Source organism: Nelumbo nucifera, chromosome 7, assembly GCF_055504915.1.
Source record: "Nelumbo nucifera cultivar China Antique chromosome 7, China Antique-T2T, whole genome shotgun sequence".
In the NCBI taxonomy this organism is placed as follows: domain Eukaryota; kingdom Viridiplantae; phylum Streptophyta; class Magnoliopsida; order Proteales; family Nelumbonaceae; genus Nelumbo; species Nelumbo nucifera.
This window is the reverse complement of record NC_142655.1, coordinates 16,990,752-17,005,441: the sequence shown is the minus strand read 5'-3', so window position 1 is coordinate 17,005,441 and position 14,690 is coordinate 16,990,752. Positions and strand designations below refer to the sequence as shown.

The window sequence follows — 14,690 nt, the reverse complement described above, 5'->3', positions numbered from 1 at the left end:
ATCCATGTGTGGGGGAAGCATTGTTGAGGAATGACACAGATGGTCTTGGAGCTAAAGTTCATCAATCAGATCGGTACCACCATCATAGAAAGGAGAAGCCAAAATAGTAGCTAACAAAGATGATGTGGGCGGAGGAGAACCCACGGCCATGTTATTGATGCCATTTATTCCCGTCGAGTAGGAGGCAGCGGAGCTGGAACCAGGACTTATAAGGTCGGTCTAAGAAGGCGGAAGCAGTCTAAGGCAACGATAGTGAGGGCGATGTTTGCACGAAGAGGGAATAAGCAAGGTTGATGCCGTCGCCATGCATCCGCGAAGAAGGATCCTGTCTAAAATCGGAAGAGTTGGAGCTGCTACAAAGAACGGAGACGAAGACAGAGATGTGAATGGTATTGACAGTATTTTAATAAACATAAGGGCAAAATAGGTATTTTAAAAAACAAATACATTAAGTTGGCTTTTCTGTTTAAAAAGCGAGGTAGTTGCATATTTTTTAAAAAGTATAGGCGAGGTTTTTGTTAAATTGAAACTATAAAGGAGGTTTTTATGATCGTCAGAAAACTCAAGTGAGGTTTTTTGTATTTTACCCTAAATAATATGTAAAATATTTAAAATATTTGATCATTTGAATTTTATTTATTTTAAAGTTATTATGAAATATTAAATATTTTGTCATATAATTATTTAGCTATTTTTAATGTTTTGTTATTTAAGATATTTAGTTATTGAAATATTAAATAATGTATTATTTTTTAATGTTAAATTTCTATTATTTGAACAACATTTAAATTGAATAATTTGTAAAATTATAATTTATATTGTTACTATACAATTTCATAATGAATTTTGTAAAAGTATAAAATTATTAGTAATATGAATATTATTAAATCTATTATATATAATTAGTTTTTCGTATTTTGAATAAATATTTAAAGTTAGTATATAATTTCATTATAATATTTAAATAATTATGAAATTTTTTAATTGACACTTTCTTTAGATAGATGTAATAAAAAGTTGAAGAGGTAAGAATTAGAAATAGTTTAGAAGATAATTTTTCTAGTAAATTAGAGATAAATAAAAATTAAAAATAATTTAAAAGATAAATAAAAATTAGAAACAAATTAAAAAAAATAGTGACAACTTACAATTTTTTTTGCCAGATAAAATTCTATATTAAACAACATTTACATCTACAAAGTCCTGAACCACTGGCATCTCAGTGGGATAAACATCCAAAGAAAAAGAGTTCTGTGGATGGTGTTTGGCCAACTGGGCCTGAATGAGAACTTTGCCTTAAATCAAGGGGACCAGCCGAACAAAATGCTAGAATTAAAGTCATGGTCATAGACGATGATTCGAGAAAAGGCTAGAATGATCTTATTAAAAATGTCAAAACATAGAGAAGTCCACGAAAGTACCAGACTCTTCCCTCTTCTTCTCTATAAATACCGAATGCGTTCCACCGTCTCTGCACGTCAACAATTCGAAGTTCGAAGTCGAACAAGCTCAAAGATTTTTGCTCACTTCCTCTCATTGCTATTTCCACATTTCTCCTGTTGGCTATTCATTCTTCTTCTGCTTCAAACAAAAACCCATAACGAATCAAAGATATGTCGATCATTCCCAGCATCTTCGGTGGCCGACGAAGCAATATCTTCGATCCCTTTTCTATGGATTTGTGGGATCCATTCCATGATTTCACCTTCACCGGTGGTGTTCTCAGCAACCCTCGGTTCTCAACCGAAACGGCAGAATTTGTCAATGCCCGCATCGATTGGAAGGAGACCCCGGAACCCATGTCTTCAAAGCCGACCTTCCTGGGCTCGAGAAGGAAGAAGTGAAGGTCGAATTGGAAGAAGGTAGAATTCTACAAATCAGTGGAGAGCGCAACAGAGAATACGAAGAGAATAACGATAAGTGGCGTTGGGTGGAGCGCAGCAGCGGCAAGTTCCTCCGCCGGTTCAGGTTGCTGGAGAATGCCAGGGTGGATCAGGTGAAGGCTGCGGTGGAGAATGGGGTTCTTACCGTAACTGTCCCCAAGGAAGAGGTGAAAAAGCCGGAGGTCAAGGCTATTGAAATCTCTGGTTAGAGTAAATACTGTAATCCTCCTATTTGCTGACGACGAATGCGTTGTTAATTAACATGTGCGAGATGGAATGATATGGTCTTTGCGATATATGTAATTGATATTGAATAACAATAACAGAGAAACATCAATGGCAACCTGTGTAAATTTTCTTGTTTATGGAATGTTCTTGAGAAAGATCAGATCATTAGATGACAAAAGTTATACCTTAGGTTTGATATCTCCAGTAGCTTTTCCATCCTGCATATCATATGGTGGACATGGCTTTTCACAATCCACTGGCCTTCAAAAGTTGTTCACTTCAGGAATTGGCGTTCAATCTTTGATGTCTGGCCAAAGTTTTAATCGGTTTTCTGAATCAATGAATAAAATATTTCCAATCTTGTTGCCTTCGATAACCACAAAGAAGAGTGCTTTCCATGCCGAATTTATAACTCAACATCATTATAGAAAGAGAGATGTTTGAAGATTAGAACAAATTTACAGTGCTTTAGCTCAACAATACATACATCATTATAAAATTACATACACATTCACTCAAGTTTGTTGTTAAACGCCCTCCAATTGTGGACACATCTCTGTAAATATATTGCAGATATTTAAGCCATATAGAATTTTCAGTAAAATAGTCCCCTTTCAATTCGCCAACTTTAAACCCACCTAAGAACAAGGGTTCAATATGGAGGTTTTGTTGTCAATTTCTAATCGACACTTATTCTCCTTACTGATTTTTGAGTAATTGGAGCTCTTCAGAATCTGGTATTTTAGTCTATATGCAATAGCAATGAACAATTAGCTTTATATCTCCACTTAAAACAATAACAATGACCAATTAAGCAAGAATACAAATTACAGGAAATTAGGAATGGGAAGAGCTTAAATCGAATTGGAGGGAATGAATGAGATCATCATCAGAATAAAGGGCTCCCTGTCTCTGCTCTGATATAAAAGCTGGAACTGATGCTTCATGACTGGGGGATCCCCAAGAACTGTCAATGGGATCTATCTGCATTTGCCAGATTTATTTGGTAACTCCACAAAATCTTATCTTCATGGTTGGTGACTCACGTTTATGGTGAAATAAAAGAAGCTAGATGAGGAATTTCTGAATATTTATTTGTCAAAAACATTTGGAAATCGGACAAACAGTTGTGTGTAACTGAGAACATTGTTTAGAGTTTGGACTGATATTATAACACATTCCGTAATCTGCATGTTGAAGATATAGTTGTTTCCAAATGGTAGGTGCATTTTGAACTTATTTTAACGCTCTAATTTATCAAAAAAATAAAAAAGAAAAACTCTAATAAGCAAAAAAGGAAAAAAAATGTGAATATCGTAGAATTACTGTTTTTCTGGATGTTGGGCAGGGCTGGGGCTGGCTGGCCCAGTAAGCCTATCTTAACACGCCCATTCAATGCCCAGAAGCACCCATTACGCAGGTAATCTTATCTTATCTAGCCGAAGGGGTGGTCTCCCCCTTAGTTAAATAAAATCTTACTAGGTCAATGAATTGCACGTATGAACAATGCATGAGAGATAAGTGCTATGATCAACTTCTCTGTCCTCCATTTTGCATGCATAACGCGTGTCACTTTTTTCCTCTGTCTTTCGGCTCTCCCTCTCATCTCTACCTTTGTGTCACTCTATTTCTCCACTTCCCTCCTCAGTCCACACCCGCGTTCTCTCTCTCCTAATTTCAGAACTGAAGTCAATTTGCCGCTCATACTTCTGTTCTTCGACTACTCGTTGCCGCCATGGTGAGATCGAGAGATCGATCCCAGCTGTTTCTTATCCTCCTCTCCGCCATGATTTTTGCCTCTACGTCTATAGAGGACGATGTGAAGTGCCTTGCTGGCGTCAAGAACTCGCTCAGTGATCCTCAAGGAAAGCTCAGTTCTTGGATTTTTTCCAATAACTCGGTCGGTTTCCTTTGCAAGTTTGTCGGCATCTCGTGCTGGAACGAGAGGGAGAATCGTCTCATCCGACTCGACCTCCCTACAATGAATCTCGCCGGGCTGATCCCCCATTCTTTGCAGTACTGTCAGAGCCTCCAGGGTCTCGATCTCTCGGAAAGTCTTGGCTTCCAATCGTTTCTTTTTATTTCTTCATCTTCTTTTCTCTTCCCTGTGGCAAAAACAGGAACTTTATCCATCTTCTTCTTCTTTACTAAGCTGAAAGAGTTGTCTTGGCTTCCAATCAAGAAGCGTCCACTGCTTCTCACTGCCAAGAAGATTGTCGTGATGGCTGCAAAAAGCATGCTCCAATCAGGTAACTAATTAATAAATGTCCTTGGTGGCGAGGATGGTGTATCACCCTCAATCTTCAAGCATTCCATTGAAGTTAGACCAACAGAGGTCACATTGATCTTAGGAGGAGCTTGGGCGTTCACCTTAACTTGCAAACCACCAGAGCCAGAGGAAGCAGATTTTTAATTGATCCCACGAGTATCCAAAGTTTCCGAACCTCCAAGCATCATTGATGTTTTTGTTAAATCCAGAGGTGGAGACGCCGCGGGGAAGAACGCCGAGGTGGAGAAACCTTAGTGAGGTTTCTCTTTTGCGTTTTTGATCACTGCTCGAGGTTTTTTTTTAGGCGTTTGATGATTTTCTTTCTGGTCAATTCTGGGAATGGTAGGTTTTTTCATGTGATTTAGTTCACATGCTCTTGCTTGTAGTGTGAAGACCAGATTTTGATTTGATTTGCTTTGATGACTCTTTTGCTGTCACAGTTTTGTTTATTGTGAATTGGAGCATATTTCTTGGTTGGGTTTTGTAGGGTTGTCTGGAGTTATTCATATAAGATCTGGTCCTGTTCTTTGCGTCTTGTGTCTCCTCAATTTTGTGTTTACTATGTTCTCCGCTTCGTCCTCACTTTTAGTCATAGCTTGATTATAGGCTGAACTCTTAATTTTTCTGTTGTTGTATTACTAGGTATGAAGTTCCTTTCATCCACTTTCCAAAATCAACCTTGTTGATGTGATGTCGTGACTAGAAAGATTGAATTTTTATTATGAATATTTTACGAAAATATTTTCTTTTCAATTTATTGTGTGAATAGTAGTTTCTTTCTTTCCTCAACTCTTGCTCTAATAGCTAAATAAATAATTGGCAACCTTCTCTGGAGTTAAACAGAAAAGATCAGGTTACTGCATCGTGCTAACTGCTTTGAAGCGAAAATGTCATTATCTGTAGTGTCATTCAAGATTGGTTTTTTTAATCTGTTCATGTATACATGCATATATCCATTTTGAATATTTGGGAACTTCTGACAATGGATTTTGGTGGAGTGGGATTTCATTTAACTTCTCTGGGTTTTGCTTATTTGTTAATCTCCAAGATCTGTACTCTTTCATTAGAGATATCCTGTCTTTTCTACCATCCTTGTGAAGTGTTATATTCATTTGGCTATAGTAGTTGTCTTAAGATAAGATGTCGATTTGAGTGGTTTGGCTACAGCAATTTGAATTGCATTTTGGGCTAGACTAATTTGTTTTTCTGTTTTGAGGTTTCACTTTTAGAAAGAACCGTTTTCCCTCTCTCCAGATGCTGTAGAGCATTAGTTATGCAATTTTAAATTCATTATTGGATCCATAATGTAATGTACATCTGTGAGTATTTAAAAGAGGGTCCTCTACTTGTGGAGAGGATCATTATGAAGCACCAATTCCTATAGTTTAAGCCACCCAAAAGTGTTTAGTACCAAAAAAAAAGCCACCTAAAAGTGCACAGAGATTGATGCTTTATGGAATTCCACTTTAAATTGCACAATTTGGGTGTTTTAGATGCTTGGGATCAACTACATTCCACTTTAAATTGCACAATTTGGATGTTTTAGATGCTTGGGATCAACTACATGATCTTTATGCTTGGATTTTCTCTATTTTTTGTCTCTTCATTTTTGTTATCTAAGTGTTTCAGTGTTTGTGCTTGGATATACACAGGTTGCTAAGGATCCATCTAGCAAACAGATCAATGCACTGGAGCAGAACATAAAAAATCTTCTCTCCCCATCTACTCTTTTTTTCTTCAACACTCTTGTATGATCTTTACCAAGAAGGCACAGACTTTGTCCGTGGATACCCTTTCAGTCTACATGAGGGTGTACCAGCTCCTGTTTCTCATGGCCTTTGGCTCAACATCCCAGATTATGATGCTCCCACCCAGCTTGTCAAGCCTCTTGAGCGAAACACAAGGTGTGGTGTGGTGGTCTTTTGCGTGGCAGAAGATCCTGATATGTACCCTCTTTCCATGATTGGTGTTTGTTAACCATTTTCTTATCTTTATCAGGTATGTCGATGCGGTTCTGACCGTACCTAAGGGCACCCTGTTCCCTATGTGTGGTATGAATTTGGCATTCAACCGAGACATGATTGGTCCTGCAATGTACTTTGGACTCATGGGTGATGGTCAACCAATTGGGCGCTATGACGATATGTGGGCTGGCTGGTGCACTAAGGTAAATCCATCTCTCAGTTCCTTCTTTTTCTTATGAGTTTTATTGTGATACTATGAAGCTAGATCTTTGTTCTTGTATGAATTGTCTGTTTTCCTGCCTAATGCCTAATTACTTATGAATTTCTCATATTGCCTCAAAATGTGGCATAAATACAAAGAAAAATTTTGGCATAGAAAAATGCTGAAATTTTGTCCCTCTGGTTTGTGATTTTGTAGGTGATATGTGACCACTTGGTATGGGGTATCAAATTGCACAACGGAAATAATGCAATCTGTACATAGAATAAAAGCAGATAACAATAAAGAAAGAGATTTACATGGTTTGGCCAAATTGTCTACGTCCACGGGTAGCAATTCGAAATTTTTTACTATAAACAAGAGAAAATACAAAATGACTTCACGGTTTGCAAATTCGAAATTTCGAAATAGAGAATGGAATGAGAAATAACATAGGAGGGAACCCTATTTATACTTGAGCTGAGGGGTATAATGGGGATTTAAGATTTTTTTTTCATGGTTAAGCAAACCATAATCGGTGGTTTGCAAATGGTGGGCTCAACTCGATGGGCCATCGATTGCAAATTCGGTGAGCCATTGACTGACTCACCTTTTTGCTTTTCAACATTCTCCCACTTGAAGCCACATAGCAAGAGATGATCGACAACTGTTCTCGAGAGGGTTTTTCACTATTAAAATTATTTGATTGCATTTTTGCATGGCTGTAATACTATTCGTATTCTATTAAATATGGTTACAGTACTTGACTTGGAACTGGAGCAGTTAGATGCTAAAATTGCATTCTTGTATGGTAATTTTGAAGAAGAGATTTATATAACTCAACCTGAAGGTTTTGTCGAGGACGACAAAAAGGATATGGTTTGTCAGCTGACCAAATCACTTTATGGTCTAAAACAGGCGCCAAGGTGTTGGTATAAGCGATTTGATTCCTTCATTGTGAGCTTGGGCTTTAGCAAATGCGAAGCAGATCATTGTGCTTACACATACTTTGGTAATGATCACTTCATCATTTTGCTGTTATATGTTGATGACATGCTAGTTGCAAGTACTAATAAAGGAAGTATTTCAACACTGGAAGCTCGTTTAGCTAGGGAGTTTGACATGAATGATTAGGGGGGTGATTAATTAGATTTTTGGGATTATGATATTTAGGGACAGAAAGAACAGGAAAGTTTGGATAATTCAAAGAGAGTTATGTTCAAAGGGTCTTGCGGCGCTTCAATATTCAAGATTCCAAACCAGTCAGTATCCTATTTTCTGTTGGTTGCAAGTTGTTTTCGGAACAATCACCTAACATTGAAGCTGAGAAGATAGAAATGTCCCACATACCATATTCATCAGCAGTAGGGAGCTTTATGTTTGTCATGGTGTGCACTGGACCAGACATTGCACAAGTAGTGGGAGCAGTCAATAAGTTTATGGCAAATCCAAGAAGAGATCATTGGACTACGGTGAAGAGAATCCTTCGGTATTTGAAGGGTACTTTTGAAATCTCCATTTGTTATAGTGGCTAAAGCTTAAAAGTAGTTGGTTATGTAATACAGATTATGTAGGAGATCGCGATAATAGAAAATCAACTACTGGTTATGTGTTTTCTTTAGCTAATGGTGCAGCGAGCTAGGCATCCAGTCAAGTACCTGCATTCTTGATTGGCTGCTCCAAGTCATTGTGACAGTCAAAGTGCATTACACTTAGCAAGAAATCCTGTCTTTCATGCATGGACTAAACACATTGATGTACAATACCACTTTGTTCGTGAGGTAGTTGAAGATGGGTAGATCTCGTTATAGAAGATCCACACTAACAACAACATTGTTGATATATTGACAAAGTCAGTGATGAGAGAGAAGTTCATCTGGTGCAAAACTTCTTTGGGACTTGAAGTCACATAGCAAGAGATGATTGGCAACTATTCTCGAGAGGGTTATTCATTATGAAAATTATCTTCAAGTGGGAGAATGTTGAAAAGCAAAAAGGTGGGCCAATTGGTGGCTCATCGAATTTACAATCGGTGGCCTACCGAGCTGAGCCCACCATTTATTCGGTGGCACACCAAATTAATCGGTGGCACACCATTTGCAAACCACCGATTATGGTTTGCTTAACCATGAAGAAAAATTTCTTAAATCCTCATTATACCCCTAAGTGCAAGTATAAATAGGGGTCCCTCCTATGTTATTTCTCATTCTATTCTCCATTTCAGTGTATAGTGTATACAGTATGTTGAGAGGAGTATTGAGTGTTGGGTACAGGTGTGATTCCAGTGAGATCATTTTGTATTTTCTCCTGTTTATAGTAAGAAGGAAGCTTCGAATTGTTGCCCATGGATGTAGGCAATTTGGCCGAACCACGTAAATCTAGTGTTCTCTCTTTTTTCTTTCATATCAGTAGGCTTCTTCTCTTTTCCTGCTAAGTCTATTGCACAATCTTCTTTCACCAACACAGCATGCATCTTCAACTTCCAAATTGTATAGTTGGATCCGTTGAATTTCAGTATGTCGAATCGGGTAGAGCTCGAACTCGCCATATTCAACACGTGCAATATCGAAACACCAAATACAGATTTCTGCAGAATCCCGGAATAGAACCGTGTGGCTTTGATACCAATTGTTGGAATTGCACAACGAAAATAATGTAAATTGTACGTGCACAGAAATAGAATAAAAGCAGATAGCAATAAAGAAAGAAAGAAGAGAGAACACCAGATTTACGTGGTTCGGCCAACTGTCTACGTCCACGGGCAGCAATTCGGAGCTTCCTTCTTACTATAAATAGGAGAAAATACAAAATGACTTCACCGGAATCACACCTGTACCCGACACTCAATACACCCAACTCAATACTCTTCTCAACACACTGTATACACTATACACTGAAATGAAATGGAGAATGGAATGAGAAATAACATAGGAAGGACCCCTATTTATACTTGAGTTGAGGGGTATAAAGGGGATTTAAGAAAATTTTCTTCATGGTTAAGCAAACCATAATCGGTGGTTTGCAAATAGTGTGCCACCGAATAAATGGTGGGCTCGGCTTGGTGGGCTACCGATTGCAAATTCGGTGAACCACCGACTGTCCCACCTTTTTACTTTTCAACACAATCCATTCGTGAACCTTAAGAACGAATACAAGGGTATTTTTTGGCAAGAAGAGCTGTCCCTTTCTTACAGTCGGTAAGTAACCCTTCCAAAGGAATGCACCACTGTTCAGATGTGTTACGTTGAACTCTCCAAGCAGGTCAAGGCTAAGCTTGCGGAACTAGATCCCTACTTTGCCAAGCTAGCAGATGCCATGGTCACATGGATTGAAGCTTGGGATGAGCTCATTCCACCTGCAAAAGCTGCTCAGCTACCTAATGGCACTGCATAGAGAATCTTGGTTAACGGTTACTACTCTTTATCTTGATAGTTTGGACTTGGTAGTTGCCTCACTGTTGTGTTTTCCTATATTTCTCTGAGCTTTTTTAGATGAGAGCTTGGAGCATATATATATTTTTTTGCAGTTGGATGCATGTAATTTGTATTTGAGTTTAGAACAATAAAATATCGGTTTTGGTATTGAAATTAAGTTTTTGCACCACTTGCTTGGTTGATTAATAAGACAATAACTAGGGCCGGGCCTTGTCCTCCTCTCTCCAGTATAGCAGTTTCCTGTTTTCTGTAGGGTGGTCATTGCTCTGGTAAACTGGTAACGATGCAGAAACCTGTATCGTTGTGATCCACTTGTTGGAGAGATTAACTTGGGAAGTTGAAGAAAGAAATGAGATTTCTAAAATCTATAAATAAGTTGTAGGGGGTATTCTCCCTTGCGAATTGTAAGTTCCAAAAACAAATATCAAAACCTGGTTTGAAAACAAAATGATTTTTAAAACAAAATTACAGAAAACAAGTTACTGGTTACGTGTTTTTGTTTTTAAAATTGAAGACAAAAACGTGTTGTTGAATTTCTGGTTTAGTATAATCTGCATTCAAAATTTGTTTTTGTTAAACAAAACCAACTGTGTTGGTTCAAGAATGTGCCTTTTTTTGCTGATGTGGCAATTTCAAAAACAAGTGGAAAGAAAAGCATTCGTGTTGCTGAAAACCTCTTTAAAAAGCAAATTTTCAGGACAGTTGTCTTATGAAAATATTCAAAACAAATTTTTAAGACAATTGTTAGAATATTTATCGGGTGCTTATTGATGATTGTGCTCACAAAGCTGTGCCTACTGCTGGAGTCTGGTTTTTTATTTATTTCGCTGATGTCGGTTCTACTCCGAAAAAAAAACAATTTACAAAGAGAAAGTTTGTACCATTTTCTTTGAATATCTGATACTCGAATACAAAATTAGAATGTTTGCCACGTTAGGGTCACAAGTCACAACCCACTTTGACCCTGACCCACCCCAACCCATGCCTCATTTGACCCTTTAATTCAATTATGACTTTTTTTTTTACATTTTTTATATTCTAATTACATAAAAACATACAATTATATATTTCAATTATAAAAAGATAAAAAAACAATTTTTTTTCAAAATAAAAATAAAAATGCATAAAAACACGTTAAATGGCAAAAATATATTCCTTGTAAAAGTCAGAAATTGTAGAAAAAATAGAAAATAATAAAAAATTAAAAAAATAAATAACATCAAATAAAAATTGTTAAAAACATAGAAAATTAAACAAAATACAAAAAAAATTGCAGGAAAATGCCAAATTATAAGTGGTTATTAAATCATTTTCTGATTTTAATTGTCGATTAATCTATAATTAACAGACAATTATATTTTATATCATCACCATCTAAGCCTTATCCGAATTATACACACACAAAACCTGATAGAGACCTAACTTTTGGCACATGGAATATCCTAATGAAATCAAGTCATGAATATTTATTTTTACAAGATGTTGTTTTATAAAATATGCAACCTTTGAAGAAGCTAATAGTAGGGGTGCTCACGGTTCGGTGTACCTGATTTTGAAGCCAAATCGGTATAACCAGTTTTCGAAAAACTAGTAATTGTAATTGATCGATTATCCAGATGATCGGTTTGTTTCGTCGGTTTTTTGGTTTTTTAAGATTTATAATATATATTTTAAAAGAACATATAAATATATTATAAAAAACTAGAAATATATATATATATATATATTTATAATTCTGTATTTTAAATAATAAATAATATATTATATATTATAAATATATATTTATTAATTTATAATATATAGAAAATATAAAATACATGTATACTGGTTGATTCTGTTAACTATCGGTTTTTTATATTGGTTATCCAAAACCGAGCTAATACTTTTGGTTTTTTAAAAATACTGAACCAAAATCGAACCAATCAGTTTGGTTGACCAAATTTTCGATTTCGTCAGTTTTTCGGTTTTTCTTGCTCACCCTAGCTAATAGGGCCATTAGAACCATGCATAATCAGTATACTTTGCGTGGGGTGAGTGAGTTGTATTGTTATGATGTGCCTTAGCAATTTCCAAACTAGAATTCTATTGTTTGATCTATTCATGTTTTATATTTCAAGGGATTGGGTCCTATCCAAGTCAGACATGTTGATGCCTGATGGTGAATGGAAGCTATTTGCATTATGAATAATTAGAAGAATTGTGCATGAACATTACTTTTGTAATAGAAGAAATTAGTTAATTTTATAATCACATATATTATTTTTTTTCATTTTTTACTCTCCCAATTATTCTGTATTTCTCGCCCGTGCTTAGCATGGGCGCCCCTCGCTAGTTCAACATTGATCACCAAAAGAGAGCAACTCGGAGTCCTTGCTCAGAATGAATTGGGGGCCCAATTCTAAGATCATGTTGGGCTTAGGAATAGAAAATTGAAGAACCCAGTTCCCTATTTTACATTCTAAGATCATGATCTTAATTTGTGCAAATCTTTGAGAACTGATGCGAAAATCCCATCGTCAAAATAGCATATTATATGCCCAATCTAGGTGGGTCCCTACGGATGATGGATTTTTATCTTCTTGTTATCTACGAAGACGCAAGTTATGGGGTTCCCACCACATTTAGCGCCCGGATTTCCTGCGCAATGCTTCCGGAAGACCTTTCTGTACATCCAATGAAAGAGTGCCAGGTAAGCATTCACTTGTGTTAAAATTTCACATATCCAATCAAAGAGTGCCAGGTAAATATTCTCTTGTGTCAAAATTTCACATGTGTGAATTAAAATAACAGACCGTTTCAAACGTCTTCCTTATTTTTAGTATAAGTTGATAGAATAAACAAGTAAAACCGATCTTAACCGCGATCAACCATCGGAACTTAAGATTACAGAAAATAATCTGAAATATATTTTTGCAAAGAAGAAAAGACGCTCGATGACTTACTTCCGTTTTTCCTATTTCTGCTCAAAGTAAAATCACCGATTGTTGAGCTCCGAGAAAAATCTGACTCTTTCTATTCCTGCTATTCCTTCTGAAAGAAAACTAAGAAGAAATCCTTCTGGAGTTAAAACAGAAATCACTCAACGATGCTCTGTATAAAATGCAACCGAAGGAGAAAAGAGAAAAAAAAAAAAAAGCTTCTGAAGAGGAGTCTTGAAGAAGAACGCGTTTATCATACCGAAAATCGTCTTAGTGTTCACGCGTTTAATTCCTAGAAATCGGAAGTCAAAGTGGAACTCCTAATTCTCCATTGTTTGATTGTTGATTCCAGTTGGTTTATCGGTCGGAGAATCGTCTCACTTGTTCTCCATTGTTTAAGTTTCTTGTTTTATCTTTGAATGAAATAGGAAATCCGGACTCCCGGGGGAGTATCAGAAGCCTCTCTTCTTTTAGAATGCCTCCTTCCTCTCTGCGCTCAAGTCTCAAAGCACTCTCAAGCTCTTCAACCCAGTAATCGTTTTTTCTCGTTCTATCTTCTATTTGATTTTTTTAGCCAAATTCTTAGAACTAAAAAGATGTCGATCATCCCTAACATCTTCGGTGGCCGACGAAGTAACATCTTCGATCCCTTCTCTATGGATTTGTGGGATCCATTCCCAGACTTCACCTCCGCCACTGCTCTCAGCGCCCCTCCATTTTCTACTGAAACGGCAGCTTTTGCCAATGCCCGCATCGATTGGAAGGAGACCCCAGAAGCCCACGTCTTCAAAACCGACCTTCCTGGGCTCAAGAAGGAAGAAGTGAAAGTCGAATTGGAAGAAGGTAAAATCCTACGGAGAGCGCAGCAGGGAGCATGAAGAGAAGAACGATAAGTGGCATGGGGTGGAGCGCAGCAGCGGCAAGTTCCTCCGCCGGTTCAGGTTGCCGGAGAATGCCAGGGTGGATCAGCTGAAGGCCGCTATGGAGAATGGGGTTCTTACTGTAACAGTCCCAAAGGTTGAGGTGAAAAGGCCAGAAGTCAAGGCAATCGAAATATCTGGTTAGAATAAATATCGTTGCCTGTCATACTTGAATGAATACGTTGTGGACTGAAATGTAGAATGGGTTGAGATGGTGTCTTCTTTTCAGGCTTCAACTTGCATAAACATTCATAATGTAAAATTGTATTGAAGTTGTTTGTTTAATGTTGAATACGATGTAGTATTGAATTGAAAAGTAAATCCCTTGTAAATGGTTTTTCTCTGATGAAGTAACAAGTCCTTTTGTTTTGCTTCAGTAGAATTAGTATTTTGTTCAATCAATGACTGACTTAGACGTTGTAATGTTGTTGGTGTCTGATTTCTTTTGCTTCTGCTACTGCTTTGAAGGGAGATTATCTGAATTTATTTCATGGGGAAGACAGATCAAGTCCTTAAGTGTTTTCAACAGAATTAGGTAGCAACGGTAAATGCATTACTGGGTAAATTTTCATGGAAAACACTTATTGGGTAAGTGCATTTATCCATGTTCTTTTATTTCTCATATAAATAAGTTAATGATCATCTTAGTCATAAAAATGTCATTTTTTTCATTCATGGCAACTTTTTCCTGGATGAGAAAGTAATTTACCCACCTATACCCACCTAAAAAATGGATATCAATACCTGGGAAAATAAACTTTCTCAGATCCTTGCATAAATCTGAAAAAGTAACATAAAATTCTTAGTCAATGGGAAACGAAATGTTCAATGTTGTTCGTGGTGTTATGCTGGTTCTAAAGTTATCTCTCCTGCTA

General features: G+C 36.9%; 1 long non-coding RNA gene and 2 pseudogenes across 2 annotated transcripts; 2 read left to right on the top strand and 1 right to left on the bottom strand.

Moving 5' to 3' along the window:
• The first annotated feature begins 1,452 nt into the window (after positions 1–1,452).
• Positions 1,453–3,232, top strand: LOC104607834 (17.8 kDa class I heat shock protein-like; annotated as a pseudogene).
• A 1,011-nt stretch (positions 3,233–4,243) lies between these two features.
• Positions 4,244–6,034, bottom strand: LOC148790219 (uncharacterized). Its single transcript, XR_016078498.1, has 2 exons — positions 5,899–6,034; positions 4,244–5,806 (listed from the first exon to the last, which is right to left on the bottom strand). It is a non-coding gene; the product is annotated as an uncharacterized LOC148790219 (long non-coding RNA).
• A 374-nt stretch (positions 6,035–6,408) lies between these two features.
• Positions 6,409–14,191, top strand: LOC104607884 (17.8 kDa class I heat shock protein pseudogene; annotated as a pseudogene). Its single transcript, XR_016078497.1, has 2 exons — positions 6,409–6,547; positions 12,095–14,191. The product of XR_016078497.1 is annotated as a 17.8 kDa class I heat shock protein pseudogene (transcript).
• Positions 14,192–14,690: the final 499 nt, after the last annotated feature.